The following is a 14,402-nucleotide window of genomic DNA, read 5'->3' as shown; positions in this document are numbered from 1 at the left end:
GGGCTCTAGGATCAGCAAGGCCCATGTTCCCTCCTGTCTGTGTGTTCACGTTGCATGACCTTGGAGCCTGTATTATTCAGGGTTCCCCAGAGAGACAGAACCAGTAGGAGATGACACATAGATGCATAGATATGAGAGGGGTTTATTAAGGCAATCGGCTTAGCAATCATGGAGGCTGAGAAATCCCACAGCAGACTGTTTACAAGCTGGAAACCCTGGGATGCCAGCCGTGTGGCTCAGTCCAAGTCAGAAGGCCTCTGAACCAGGGAACTCTCTCAGCTTGAGGCTAAAGGCCTGACAACCCGGTGAGCTGCTGGTGTCAGTCCCAGAGTCCAAAGGCCGGGGAGCCTGGAGTCCCGTTGTCCAAGCACAGCAGAGGAGGAGTGTCCCAGGTGCAGCAGACAGGCTGGCACGTTCACCTTTTGTGTTTTCATTCTCCCCAGGCCCGTGGCTGATTGGACAGTGCCCGTCCAAGATCTGAAGGCAGATCTTCCCACCCAGTCCGCTCAGACTCACACCAATCTCCTCTGGAAACACCCCAAAATAATCCTCTACCAGGTTTCTAGTTATTCCTTAATCCAGTCAAATTGATTTAGGAATAACTAAACTAAATTAACCAGCACAGAGCCTGTGAGGCCCTAGGAGAAGATGCTTGGTGCATGACATCCCACTGGATGCACTTTGGGAACATCTAGGTGTCACCAGAACCTTGGAGGTCACCTTTGCAGGTGGGAAGGTTGCACAAAGCCCAGCTGGTCCCAGTTGGTCCCAAGAATTCTACAGGAGCAAGGACATATTCACATTCCCAAGCAGCCTGTGCTTGTGCATGTGTGTGTGTATGCGTGTGCCCCATGTGTGAGTGCGTGAGTGTCCAGCAGGGGAGGCGAGGTGTGGACAGCTTCCTCCACCTTCCGGGCTCTGGGCCAGGCCTCCCAGGGCACCTCTGTTTCCTTCCTCCTTACTTCAGACCTCCCGTGGAAATGCCTGGCTTCTACCAGTCCCGGGGGTCATGGCAAATCCTGCATGGATACCATAATACATTAGAAAATTTTCCACAGAAGTGCCACAGGTTGAGTCACCTTCCCCCCCCAGATCTCCTGAGGATCCAGCCCTCTGAGACTCCTGTCCACTCTTTCCTGCTGGAGGTGTGACTCCAGGGGAATTCTGAGGGTCTTATGGCTATTTTGCTCCAAGTGGGCCCCCTCTTGCCCAAGGTCAGCCAGCATTCAGCGGGGCACTTGGGTTCTCCGTCAGGGCTTTCCTCTGTCACTGCACGTTGGAGGCATTTTGAGAGGGCTATCCCCATGTCAGGGCCAGCTCCCCTGGATAGCCTCGGGAAGCCCCTTGGGTTTGCCCTGAAAGACCAGGTTGTGGTCAAGGTCTTTCTGTACATTCAACATCCACGTGGCTCATGGCTGGGGCTGGGCCCTGGGCCCTGGGCTCTGCAGAAAGGCCGGGCCTCTGTCTCCCTGGCCTCCTCTGTGGGGCTGCGCCTGTCCTGGCTACAGAGGAACATCAGAGAAGCAGCGGATGGCGTCTCCGTGCAGAGAACAATCGGATGGTGACAATCGAAGGAAGGTGAAGGATCTTGTCCCAGCACTTCCTGTTTTTGTGCATGGGTGGCTCAGATGGGCACTGATAATGCTGCCGAGGACGGTCCTTCAGCATGTGCGGTGGCCAACCAGGGCCCGGTGGCTTCAGCTCCAAGCCCATCTGTGCTGTCTCCTGCTTCTCTCCATGCAGGGCAGGGGTCAGAGGGCAAAGCCAATGGGCTCGAGGAGTGGCCGAGGGGCACCTGCTCCGAGCCAGTGCTCTGTGGATCCCAGCATGGGGAACGGGGACAGGTATGAAGGATCCTCTCTCCCTGCCCTTGGACTGGCCATTAGAGTCACAGCACTCAGGTGACAACCATAGGCAGAGAGTGTCCCAAAGTCCTGGGACATAGGGGTCTCCAGCCTTCTCCCCAGAACAGAGAACTCCCCTGTCCCTGTCTGGTTTCCCTGGCTTCTGCTTGAACCTCGTGAAGGAGGATGAGATGCGTCTCTTGGGGTGTCCTCAGCCACCCCTGTCCCCCCACTGCTGGATATCTCACTTTCCAAAAATCTCTCCCCACCCCCTGGGGCTCATGCTGCCCGGGAGCCCTGAGGCCCCCTAACTCCTCCTCTGCACAAACTCCCTCTAATGTCTTCTTTAAGCCCCTGCACATGCCGTCAGGGCAGTACATAGCCGTGCTCTAAGCATGTTCATTGCAGCTTTATTTATAATCACCCCAAAGTGGCAGCAACCCAGATGCCCTTCAGTGGGTGAGTGAGTAAATAAGCTACAGTCCATCTAGACAACGGAACGGTATTCAGCACTAAAAAGAAATGAGCCGCAAGTCAGGGAAAGACAGGGAGGAACCGCAAATGCATTTTGCTAAGTGAAAGAAGCCAGTCTGAAAAGGCTACGTACTGTCTGCTGCCTACGCTGGAACATTCTGGAAAAGGCAGGACTATGGAGACAGAACAAAGATCCGTGTTTGCCAGGGGTTGGTGGGGGAGGGAGGGATGAAGAGGCGGGACACAGGATTCTTAGGGCAGTGGACTGTCCTGCCCGACACTACAGTAGTGGATGCGTGTCATTGCACGTCTCTCCAAACCCACTGAATGGACAGCACCAAGAGTGAACCCTGATGTGAACTGTGGGCTTAGGTGATAATGCCATGCCAGTGTAGGTCCATGCACTGTTACAAAGGCACCTGCTGTACTAATGCAAGATGTCCACAATAAGGAAAACTGTGTGTATTTGGGAAGGTGGGATATGGGAACTTTGTACGTTCTGTTCAATTGTGTAGTGAACCTAAGTCACTCTAAGAAATAGTCTGTTAATTATTAAAAAAAAAAAAAAAAAAGTGAATCTGAGTGCACCTCTCAGCTGCTTCAGATCCTCCAGGTTCTACCACCAACAACAGCCTTCCTTAGGCTCGGTCTGGTATCGACCCTTTGAAAAGAAGATTCCCAAAGATTCCTGGTGTTTGCTGAAATCCCTCTGATTTTCACGTTATGGAAATAGTGCCAACAAAAAATTAGGATAAGTTTTTATGCTTGCAGTCCTAGAACCAAAACAAGTGGACCAATCACACACAAGGCAATTCCCGTTGAAATGATAGGTGTGGCCGGGGTGTCTCGCCAAAGTGCCGTCTGAAGGGGACTGAGGAACTGATCAGCCATGTGGGGGGCGGGGTCCACGCTGCGACCTGCTTCCTCCTCCTGTGTTAAAGCTGGGGACTCTTCGCGACTGTCACGCTGCTGGGCCTCCCTGACGGATGCAGTTTTCCCTTCCCTGGACTATGCCCCCATGGCTCGAGGAGGATGTCTCAGTGCGAGCATGAAGGTCAGCACATCACCCTTGATCCCTGTGCGGTTTCCTGCTGCTGTCGCAAATTAACACCATCACAGTGGCTTAAAGCAACACATTTATTCTGGAGGACAGAACTCTGTGGTGGACCTCACTGGACTAAAACCGAGGCGTCAACAGGACGGGTTCCCTCTGGAGGCTCCGGGGAGAGCCCGTCTCCTCACCTTTACCAGCTCCCAGAGGCCACCCGTGTCCTCGGCTCGCGGCCCCTGCCCCATCTCAAAGCCAGCAGCGCCTCCCTCCACCTCTGCTTCTGTCCTCACACTTGTGATCCTCCCGCCTCCTCTTCCACCTCTAGGACCCTCGTGACCATACTGGGCCATCCGGACTGTCCAGGGTCATCTCCCCATCCCCGGTCCTCAACCTTAACTGTGTCAGCAAAGTCCCCTTTGCCATGCAGGAGGCCATAGTCACAGGTTCCAGGGATCAGGAGGCGCCATCTTTGGGGGAGGTGTGATTCTGCTGACCTCACCGCCCCTGCTCTCACACTTCACATCTGATCGGTCAGGAAACCCCATAGCTTAACCCCGCTGTCACCACTGTAGATCAAGCCTCCATCGTGTCTCCCCGAAGGACTACCCTGGCCTCCTCGTTAGTCTCCCAGCTCCTATCCTTGCCCCTTTCCAGTCTATCTCAACCCAGCAGCCGGGCTGATCCTGAAAATGTGCAACCAAGTCCTCCAGTGGTTCCTGTCCTGTCTCAGATTCAAATGAAAGTCCTTTCAATGGCTGATGAGGCCCAAAACTCATCTGTCTGTCCTCCTGGCTCCCTCCAGTCCAGCCCATGGGCCTCCTGCTGTTCCTCCAACATGCCAGACACTCTCCTGCCTCGGGGCCTTTGCACGGCTGCCCCCTCCTCCTGGGCATCCTTTCCCGGTATCTGCCCAAGTCACTGTCCCTGACTTGGCATCCCCGGCTCTGCTCCGTCTCACACCACTTGCCACTGTTGAACAGCCCCCGTCGTTTACTTGTTTACTTTCTTGTCTGTCTCCCACACTAACGCAGCACCACAGGCAGGGATTCCGTCCGCTCTGTTTACTAACAGAGCAGTCCCCGGCTGTAGTGGGGCTCGGTGGAGATTCATGGAGTGTGTGTATGAACGAGCAGGCGGTGGGGGCTGCAGAGGCAGCGGGGAGGAAGAGGAGCAAAGCAACCAGCTGGGTGTGCCTCCGGGGGTCTTTGTGCCAGGGGCCCAGAGGCGGCTCCAGGCAGAGTCAGGAGACCCCGCCACAGCTCAGCGGGAGGTCAGAATCCCCTCTCTACTCTCTCACCCCACGACTTCCCCTGGGCCAGCTTCACCATTAAGGAGCCTTTGGAGCAAACCATTTGTTCATTCATTTGCTCAGCGAATGTTACCGAGGGCTGGTCCAGGGGCTGCAGATGCTGGGATGAATCAGATGTTTTTAAAGAGTCCAAGTTCAAGGTGGAGATGCAGGAGGGAATGGTCCTGGCTGTGCTATTAGCTGATCCTCCCCAACCTGTATCCTGCAAATATCCACCCAGGCATCACCTCCTGACGATGTGTCCCAGCCCCCTGACTCCCACCTCAAGTAATTAACCTGCTGCTCTTCTATTCTGTCTTTAATGTCCACCCTCACCAGGACAGGTCTCCGTCTCCCGTTGGTATCTTCTACCAAACTGGGGGCTCCTGGAGGTCAGGGCCCGGGGTCTTCGATGTCTTCATGTCTCAAGCAGCTGGCGCACAGCAGGTGCTCAGAAAACGCGGATTAAAAAACGGCTGGCTGGCTGGCTGCATAATGAGTTGATAAATGAATGAATTCTAGGGAGAGGCTCAGCTGGGGCAGAGTCGGAGGGGCCGGTGAGGGGCAGGCAGAGGCCCCTTGTTCCCAGCCCAAGGAGGGCTGTGGAGTCTCTTGGTATCAGTCTGGAAAGGGAGGCGGGGGTAAGGCAAGGATACTGGTGTACTGCCTGAGCCCTGGCTGTGCTCCGAGGCCCGTGCAGGCATCCACAGTTTGGATCTCCCAACAAACCCATCAGCTGGGTGCCCAGCTTCCCACTGACCAAGGCCGCATCCCTCATGAGTGGTAGAATTAGGCTTTAACACGAATGGCCACCACGGGCCTGGCTGCGGTGTCTGGACTCTGTCCTGCAGGCTGTGCTCCCAGAGTGCCCACAGGTGCCACCCTGCCCTGGGAAGCAGATTTCCAGCTGGCCTCAGGCCCCCGCCTCACCTGCATTTGAGATCTCTCTGCTATTATCTGCTTCAATTTCTTTATGCTTCTAGATGAGTTTTCATCTGGGTGGAAATAAGGATTCATCAACTAACAGTATCTCTAGCTGCTGCAGGAACTGGGGAGCCGTAGAAGGTTTTAGAGCAGAGAAGGAACTGCACACATGGCCGTCCCTGTCAATCTTGACCTGTCCTTGGCTTCTTTGTCTTTGCTGAGCTCCAGCTGTACACCCATATCCTGCCCATGCTTCAGCAGGCTGGCAGCCTTACAGTACTGCCCTCACGAGGTCTCAGCTCTGGGACGAAAGGCCAGTTGGCAGGGCCGGCCGTGGAACCTGTGTGAACAAGGCTGAACTGGGGATGGAGCTTTCCCTCCCCAGATGTTTCTGGGATGGTGGCGTGGCAGCTTCACTCCATCCCTGGGGCCTAGACTGAATCCACAGGTGAAACTCCAGGCCCCCTTCTGACCCATGCTGGGGCAGATAATCTCGTTGGGGCAGAATTATCTGACACCCTTAGAGTGCAAGAGCTGGCCTATGTGGCACCAGGCCCCAGCTGGGTGTCCTGGGAATGGCACCCACTGGTGGGCCAGCCTGGCCCTAGAAGCACACCCTGGTCACCCTTGGAGAAAGAGCTGGGGGCCCCAGAGGGCCGAGGTGGAAAGCCAGCTCCAACCTGCCATCCACTGGGAGGCCATGGCCACCCCCGCACCCCCCACCTCGTGTTTGATTTTGCCTTTTTGATTTTTAAGTGAGACTCGTCCCTGGCCCTGTGGGGGAGGCAATGACATGTGGCTGCCTCTGAGGCCCCCAGATCACCCATGACCGACGTGTGGGAGCCCTGAGCGGGTGCAACCACCCCCATGGCTGCGCACTTTCCCACTGCCGGAGGCTATTCTTAACAAGCCCAGCTCAGACTCCAGGGCTAAAAATAGCACGTTATGGCCTGTGGGAAAGCTGCCCCGGACTATTTTGGTCAGTTTAGTGCTCAAGGCTCGGGGTCCCTGTGAGCCCCTGGGGCAGGGAGGGTGCCCCTCTGCACTGCTGAGCCCCCAGGCCCACGGTGGGGCCTGCTATCCATTTCTGAGGCCCGCGGCTCCAACTGCAGTGGCCATCAGCGTCTGGGGAGGCTGGAAGAGCCTGGGGGTCCTGACCTCCTTCATTTTGGTTTTGGAGAAACCGGCTCCAAGCGGGGAAGTGAGTTCCCCAAAGTCTCATGGTGGTCCACGATGGGGAGACCCCTGGGCTGACCCCTCTCTATGAGGGGCATTTGGAGGCTGGAAGTGTGGTGTGGAGGCACTAAGTGGGCTTCTTAGGTCAAGTCCTGTCTTCTCCCTGCACCGTAGTGTTCCCCCGAGCTTTTTCTTCCTTATTTCACGTGCTCTCTCCACAATTCAGGGCTCATAGCCGCATTGTGGAGATGTGAAAACCGAGGCCCAGAAACGTGAGGTGCAGCTCAAGGGCATAAGCCATAAAGGGCCAGGCTGGGCATCTCAGCCAAGCCCCGGGTGTCCATGGTGCCCCCTCTCGTGCCCGTTCCCCATGCCCAGAGCCCCCTGGGCCTCGCCTGTGCCTCGCCAGTGACTGGCAGGCACTGTGTTCTCGGATGGGAGGCCATGGCCCCTGGGACTCCGAGGACTGAGTCTCCTGCCCTGGGGTTGGCCCGCCGCAGGCAGCCACCATGGGTTTGCACCCATTAGCAGTGCGTTCCAGAGACAGAGCCTGATGGGTGAGCACGGTGATCGCCCCGACAGGCTGCACAACATGCCATTGTATTGGGCCCACCCAGGGCCGGCTCATTAACTGCTTCTGCCCAGGTGGCCCAGGGGGCATTGGTGCCATGTGACAATACCACAGCTCTGCAAGGTCTCCAGGCCCTTCTGTAGGCCTGGACAAAGGCCCCTTCTCTGTGCCCTCCTGTTGCCCTGCAGGAGGCTGTGGGTGTGATGCCCACCTCCGGGGCTCAGAGGAGCAGCTGGGGAGCAGCCAGTGACCTCGGGCAGGTGGGTCTTGATATGTGCCCCCCTCCCACCCCAGCCAAGAAGCACAGTCGCAGTCCTTGCATGAGATCTTGGTGTGGGGCTGTCGCAGGTGCTCAGGGAAGCCCTCCGTGGCCTGGAGGATGGGGCCCTTGATGCGTGTTGACACTCACAGTGTCGGTGGGAGAGGTGGGATGGAAGCTCCTGCCACAGGGCCCGCTAGGGCAGGACCAGGCCAGGGGAGTGGAGGGCAGAAGCCTGCGCTGTGCTTGCAGCATTAACAGGGCAGGGGGCCAGGAAGCAAAGAGACCCTCCCCCTGCCACTGGGCCAGGGCTGGAGTCTTGGCCTGGGAGGCCTTGAGGTATGGGGTTAACTCCCTCTATGGTCAAGCCTCAGTTTCCCCCTGTGCAGAATGGTGATGTCTAAAGCGGACCTTAGTAGGAACCTAGGAGGACAAGGGACACAGCTGTTTGCCAGGCTGTTGCTGTGGAGAAGGGGCTGGGAGCCCTCGGACAAGATTCCCTGTGGACCTGGATTTCTGTTCTGGCTTCTCCTGAGCTACGTGGATCCTCTCCAGGCATGCTGAGAATTCCATGCCCCACGAGAAATTGGCTGTGGATAAGCTTGGGGCCGTGACTGAGGTCAACAAGACCCTAAGGGGACCACCAGGGCCGGCACACATGGACGCCACGCGACCCCTTCCAAGGACAAGTCTGCGGCCAAGCCCACACCCCTCGGCCTCCCTCTGGTCCTCCTCGTGTGGGCCTCAGAACATCACCTCCCGCTTCACAGGCCACTGGCTTCGCAGAGGGACGGCCACAGACTCAGTCTCCGTCCTCGTGCCATGAGCGACTTTCTGATGCCTGACCTTCCTTCCCGCAGCCGTCCCATCCACCCGCCTGGCTCCCGGGGCTCCTCCGCTCCCTCTCTCCTCCCATCCTCTGCCCTCCCCTTTTTCTAGTCTTTGCCAGCTCCAAGTGCCGCACCCAAGCCTTGGGGACACAACATTCCTGCCCTGTTTTCATTTAAGGGACGCCCCCAAAATACCCAGCCGCAGGAGGCGGAGGCAGAGGCAGCGGCTGCCCTGGCCCCCTGGGAAGGCACTTGAAAGGCTTGGCTGGGCCGCTGGCTGGGGCTGGCCCAGGGTTCCAGGGAGGGGGGCTGCAGGGAGCTCAGAGGCGGCGGGGCAGGAAGGACCCCCCAGTGCGGCTTTTCGGGTTAGCGCAAAGGAGGAGGCAGGCGGCTCCAGGGCCAGGAGGGGACCTCAGGAATGTGGCGGCTCAGTGCTGACATTCACATTTTCCTGCCTGCGCAGCTGCCAGCTCAGGGGACAGCAGGCAGGGGCAGGGGTCCCAGGGCTGCCTGGGAGTTCGGAGCCCTGCCATGGAGCCCCAGGCCTTCCATCCATCATGGGGGGAGGGACCTGGGGAACTCTTCAGATGGGCTGGGCCTTCCCCGAGGGTGACCCCCAGCCTGGGAGCAGCCCCTGCCCCTGTCCCCACCAGCTGTCCCTTCCCTCCTTATCCTCGGTCTCCATGCAGACGGCACCTCTTTCAGAAAGCCTTCCCAGGACAGCCTGGAAAGGATGGGCACTGCTCTGGGCTCCCAGGGCCCTAAGCCTCCGCTAGAGCGATCGTCAGCCTGGGAGCCCCACGAGGCTGTCTTGTGCCATCGCCTGGCTCCAGAACCACAGGTCAAGCTCGGAAACAGTGGGAGGCCCTGGCAGGCAGATGGGAGACCCGGCCCTCGGCTGCTGCCCCAGGCAGCCACTGATGCTGAGATGGTCTGAGTGGGGTCAGGCATGGGCCCCACCTTGGGCACTATTTCTTCCTCCCAAAGCTGTGTCATCACCTGAGCCTTTGGGGATGCTGGCCATGGTACAGACACTGGGTTCCAGTGCAGGGCCAAGGTTACCCAGTGGTTACTGTGGGACCTATGTGCCTGGGGTAAGGCCCGGACCTTGGCCTGGGAGGTCCAGGCTGCATCACTCTGGGCAAACCTCTCTGTCTCTCTGGGCCTCGATTTCCCCATTTGCCATGTGGGAAGACTGTCACTGTCCTGCCTGTGTGGCTAAGAATGGGTCCCCAGAGGAGAGGCCCTGAAGCCTCAGGACATCAGACATCCCCACCCTGTTGCAGGAGTGCCGATGGGCCCTGACGAGAGATGTCCACTCCCCTCCTGCCTGGCAAGTTCCCTGCTGCAGCTAAGGATGCTGGGAGAGGCTAGAGAAGCAGCTCCTGGGCCAGGCCTCCTGGCTTCAGGCAGCAGACTGGCAGGAGGGGGCTGGCCCCACGGCCTGCTCAGAGACACTGTGCTTGCATCCTGACCTCAAATATTGGCTCGGGCAGGCACAGGGGTCAGCGGTGCCGGCCAGGCAGCAGGCGCCGGTCAGTCTGTTGTTGAGTCACCCCAGCGGAGGTGCCTGCCGGGGCCATCCCCTGCCCCCATGCTCCCCTGGTTTGACAGGGGACACCCCTGCAGCAGGCCAAAGTTTGCTCCTCTAGCCCACAGACCCTCCGAGGGTCCCACGTCATCTGCAGCATCACTGCCAGCTCCTGGACAGGGACCCAGGGTGAGGGCAGAGCCTCTCTGGCTCTCCCGGCATCTGGGATAAATATCTGTCAATGAACATTAAGTCCATCCAGGTCAACAGCGTCCCCAGCCCTGACTCCAGGAATCCCCAGCTCCCAGCCGTTCATTCTCTCACCTGGCTGACCTTGACAGAGGGGACGGAGTCCTTGAAACCTTAAGGGTCTGGGTCCCATTCTTGGTTCCATCATGTGTGCCCTTGGAAGAGACCCTTCACCTCTCTGACCCTCTGTCTCCTCATCTGTGGACCCGACCCCATGTCAGCTACCTTCTTGGAGGTCAGGGAAGACTCAGTGTGCAAAAAGCCTGACCCAGAGGACCAGTTTGTCCTCGCCGCCCGCCATGCCCTTGTGCCCAGGGCTCAGCTTGCTCAGGTGGGGGTGGGGTGGGGGGTGGTGCAGGGATCTGAGCACAAGCTTTTCCCAAGGAGCTTCTGGTCAGCCATAGGAGATAAGGCCTGTACACCAATAATTGAAAATCACACACTAGAAGATTCTCCAGACTTGGAGAGAATGAGGGAGCCCGCGGAGCCCTCAGTGCTGTGGATGGCTTCATGGAGCAGGTGGCCCTCAGGTGGCCCTGAGTGCAGGGTTTGACTCAGCAGCACAAGAATAATGCAGAGCACAGACTGAAGAGACCCCAGGAGCCCTGGGACCCCGCCCAGCCACATGCCTCCCAGCACCGCTCAGCTGCCTGAGCCAGTGGCGGATCTACTGCTTTGCTACTGTGTTTGATCATGTACTGGTCACTCACCCACTCGTGTACTGGTCACTCAACGAGGATGTACGGAGGGAAAACCCTTCTGGGAGTGGACAAGAAGTTGGTGCATGGGGTTCTGGGTGCAAGGGAGGGGTGCGGGCCTGGTCTGGAGGCCATGATTAAGGGCGGCATCATTTTGAGACTTGGCTCTCTACACCTAAGGCTGCAGAATACAGGCCTTGGGGCATCAGGAGGCACCCGGAGAGGAGCCTTCTTTCCCTGGAGCCAAATCGGGGGCTCACAGCATGCACGTGTGTCCCTAGTGTTCCCTTGCTTTGTATTGGGGAAACTGAGGCCCAGAGAGAGGCAGTTGCCTTTGTGGGGTCGCCGGGCAAATGGGGCTTCACTAGGAGCCCCAGCCCGCCTGCCCCCGCCTGCCTGCCCCCGCAGGGCCCTGGGCTGGGCTGTCCCAGACAAAGGCCCTTCTTTGACGCACTCAGACAGAGCCCCTGGTTTTGGGCCCGGCCCACCGGGAGGCACCCGCCTCAGCAGCTGTCTTCGTTTGCTTCCCCGCCAGCCAGGCCGGGCCTTGGTTTATTGTCAGCTTCCTTGCCAGGAACATGCTTGAGCAAATGCTGTAAACAAACGGAACAATTGCAGACCATCACGCTTGGATTTCTCCCTAATATGCATAAAATGGGGTGCGGCTGGGGCTGCCTGCTGAGCAGCCTCTGCCAGGCAGAAGCCCCCTCTGAACCCAGATCTAGCCACAGCCAGCTCTTCCCTTCCTCTGGAGCCGCAGGCCTCTGCGATCCAAGGCCACAGAGAAGTTCAAGGCCATCTGTGTTCAGCCTCCTGAGTTGTTCCTGAAGAGCAAGAACCTTATTATGGAGACAGTTCATTTATTTAGCAAACACCGGCCTAGCGCTTGCTAGAGGCCAACACTGTCCCCACGCCTAACAGATGCTCCGCATTTTATCCTCACAAAAACCTACGAGGTAGGGACTATCATCCCTTTATAATAATCCCACTTTATAGGGAAGGAAGCTGAGGCACAGAGAGGTTATGTAGCGGGCCCAAGGACACACAGCTAATGAGTAGAGAACTTGGGATTCCACCCCAGACCCTGTGCATCCTGGCCAGAGAGAAGCTTGGGAAAGGGGTGGATGGGACAGACCGCCCGGAGGGCTGATGAGTGAATGAAGGGGTCTCCAAACTGTGGCCAGGCAAATGGCTGTTCTCCCAGGGCACTCTCCTGAAGCTGGGCAGTGCGGTGGCTGGGCCTCCTGGAAGCAAGGGGCACCAATGCTTTCTCCTTCCATGGCTCTCGGAAGGGTTTGTGATAGCTACGTGTTATGGGTTCAATTGTGGTCCCTCCAAAATTCATATGTTGAGGTCTTAACCCCCAGTACCTCAGAATGTGACCTTATTTGGAGATTGGGTCTCTATGGATGTAATCAAGTTAAAATAAGGTCAGCAGGGTAGGCCCGAGTCCAAAAGGACTGGTGTCCTTATAAGAGGAGATTAGGACACAGACATGCACAGAGGGATGACCACATGAGGACACAGGGAGAAGACGCCATTTACAAGCCAAGGGGAGAAGCTTCAGTAGGAGCCAGGCCTGCCACACCTGGATCTCGGACTTCCAGCCTCCAGAACGTGAGACGATAGACTCCGCACCCAGTGTGTGGTGCTTTGTGCTAGGGCAGCCACGGGCAACTAAGACCGTAAGCGATGCACTCTCTTTAGGAACACGTGGGACTGAGAGGACAGCTCGGGGCAGGCGGGGGTGAGGGCAGCCTGGGGTTCTTCTGGGTGGGGCATGTTTTCAGGTCCATTCAGATGGTCGCTTGAGCAGACTTTAGTTAACAGCAGTTCTCTATACGATACGAAGACAAAAAATATATAAGCAAGTATGTCCTTAGTTCTTTAGACAGGTGGCCTGTCGATATTCATAGTTTTTTGTTGCAGATATGATTTGGCAGACGAAGGGATTTATTCATTGACCAAAGTTTATTAAGTACATACTATGTTTTAGGCATCAACCAATTTGCCTCTTTTGACAGTGTTGACACAAACTATGTAAGTCAACCTTCCTTCCTTCCTTCCACTTCTCCATCTACTCGTGCATTCACCCGCCATCCACGCACTTTCCTCCCTCCCTATGGAATCTTCGAGCTAGTGTGGATGGTGTCCGGGCCAGCCCTTTGCACAGGGATCTCGCAGGTGGCCCCACAGCCTCCATCCGAGCCCCTATGTAACAGGGGCTCAGTGCTGACACGGCTGCCTGCCACCCTGCAGAGTTCATTTCTCTTGTCATGGGGTGTCCATTGAGCTTGGTTACCCTCCATGGGATGGCACTTGTCACACGGCACTAGTGACATGGCAGGAGCTCCAGTGTCTGTTCCTGCCACAAGCGTTAGAATTCTCTGAGGGCTAAGTGCGCCTCTACTGTGGACCCCACAGCCTGCACGAGGTCTGCTTCAGAGAAGGTCCTTCACCGTGGTCAGCTGCATTGGACGGGACTGTCAGAGGAGCCCTCTTGGGGTGACTGCTGGGTCCATGGCATGGAGCAGGAGCTCTGGTCCCTCTTGCCTAGGAGAGCTTAGGGCATGGCCTGGATTCTTCTTCTTTCATCCTTCCAGCCCCAGCCTCTTGCCTGGGACATGCTCAGATGTCCCAGGGTGTGACTTCAGAGCTTCCGGTGGAGGGCCCCAAACTGAGTGGGGTGGAAGAACCATCACAAGCCCCATTCTCAATGGCAGCACAGCACGGACAGCTGGATCCTGGAGTGCAGTGTGGCCTTAGGTGAATGACACAGCCTCCGGGTGCCTCAGTTTACCTGTCTGTAAGATGGGAATCTAACAATACTGGCTGTCTCTGCGGTAGCTCTGAAGGTTGAATGAGGGGAGGCTGGTAACGAGCTTGGGGCCATGTGCAGTTGCAGACACGCTGCACGTGTGTTTGTAGTGTTGCCAGCACAGCCGGCACCCCAGCCCTGTCCTGCGCACCGTAGGTGCCTGGCTCCCGGCGCACAGTTGCTAGTGTACCGTGTGCTCAAGCACAGCCCTTCTCCTGGGCTGGGTGGCACTGGGGTTCAGCTGAGGGTCCCCTTGGGAATCAGAAGCTCTTGCTGCTCCGGACTGCCCTCGTCACGCGGCATTGCCTGTGGGTCTTCAGCAACCCCTGACCTCTCCAAGCCTCTCCTGTAAAATGGGGTCAGAGAGGCCCCAGTCTGGGATGCTTTAGGATCCGTCAGGTGCTGCTTTCCCCAGCACCAGCTCAGTGCTGGGAGTCATCACTGTGGTGACCCGAACACTCTGGTCACTGACTCATGTAGGGACGAGGAATCGATTCAGGGTGACGGTCGCACACTCTTTTCTATCTGTGTCATGATGAAGCAGGTTTAGGGGTATGGACTCTGCCCCAACTCAATCCTGAGGGTGGGAATGGTGAGAGGAAGGAAGCTCTCAGATGACTTCTCAACTTCCCTAAGATTCAGAGATTCCTAGAAGAGGAAACAAAGGCTCTGAGAGGAGCCCTGCAGCC

This window comes from Cynocephalus volans, chromosome 4 (assembly GCF_027409185.1).
Source record: "Cynocephalus volans isolate mCynVol1 chromosome 4, mCynVol1.pri, whole genome shotgun sequence".
Lineage (NCBI taxonomy): Eukaryota > Metazoa > Chordata > Mammalia > Dermoptera > Cynocephalidae > Cynocephalus > Cynocephalus volans.
The sequence above is the reverse complement of the archived record's forward strand: the minus strand, read 5'-3'. Positions refer to the sequence as shown.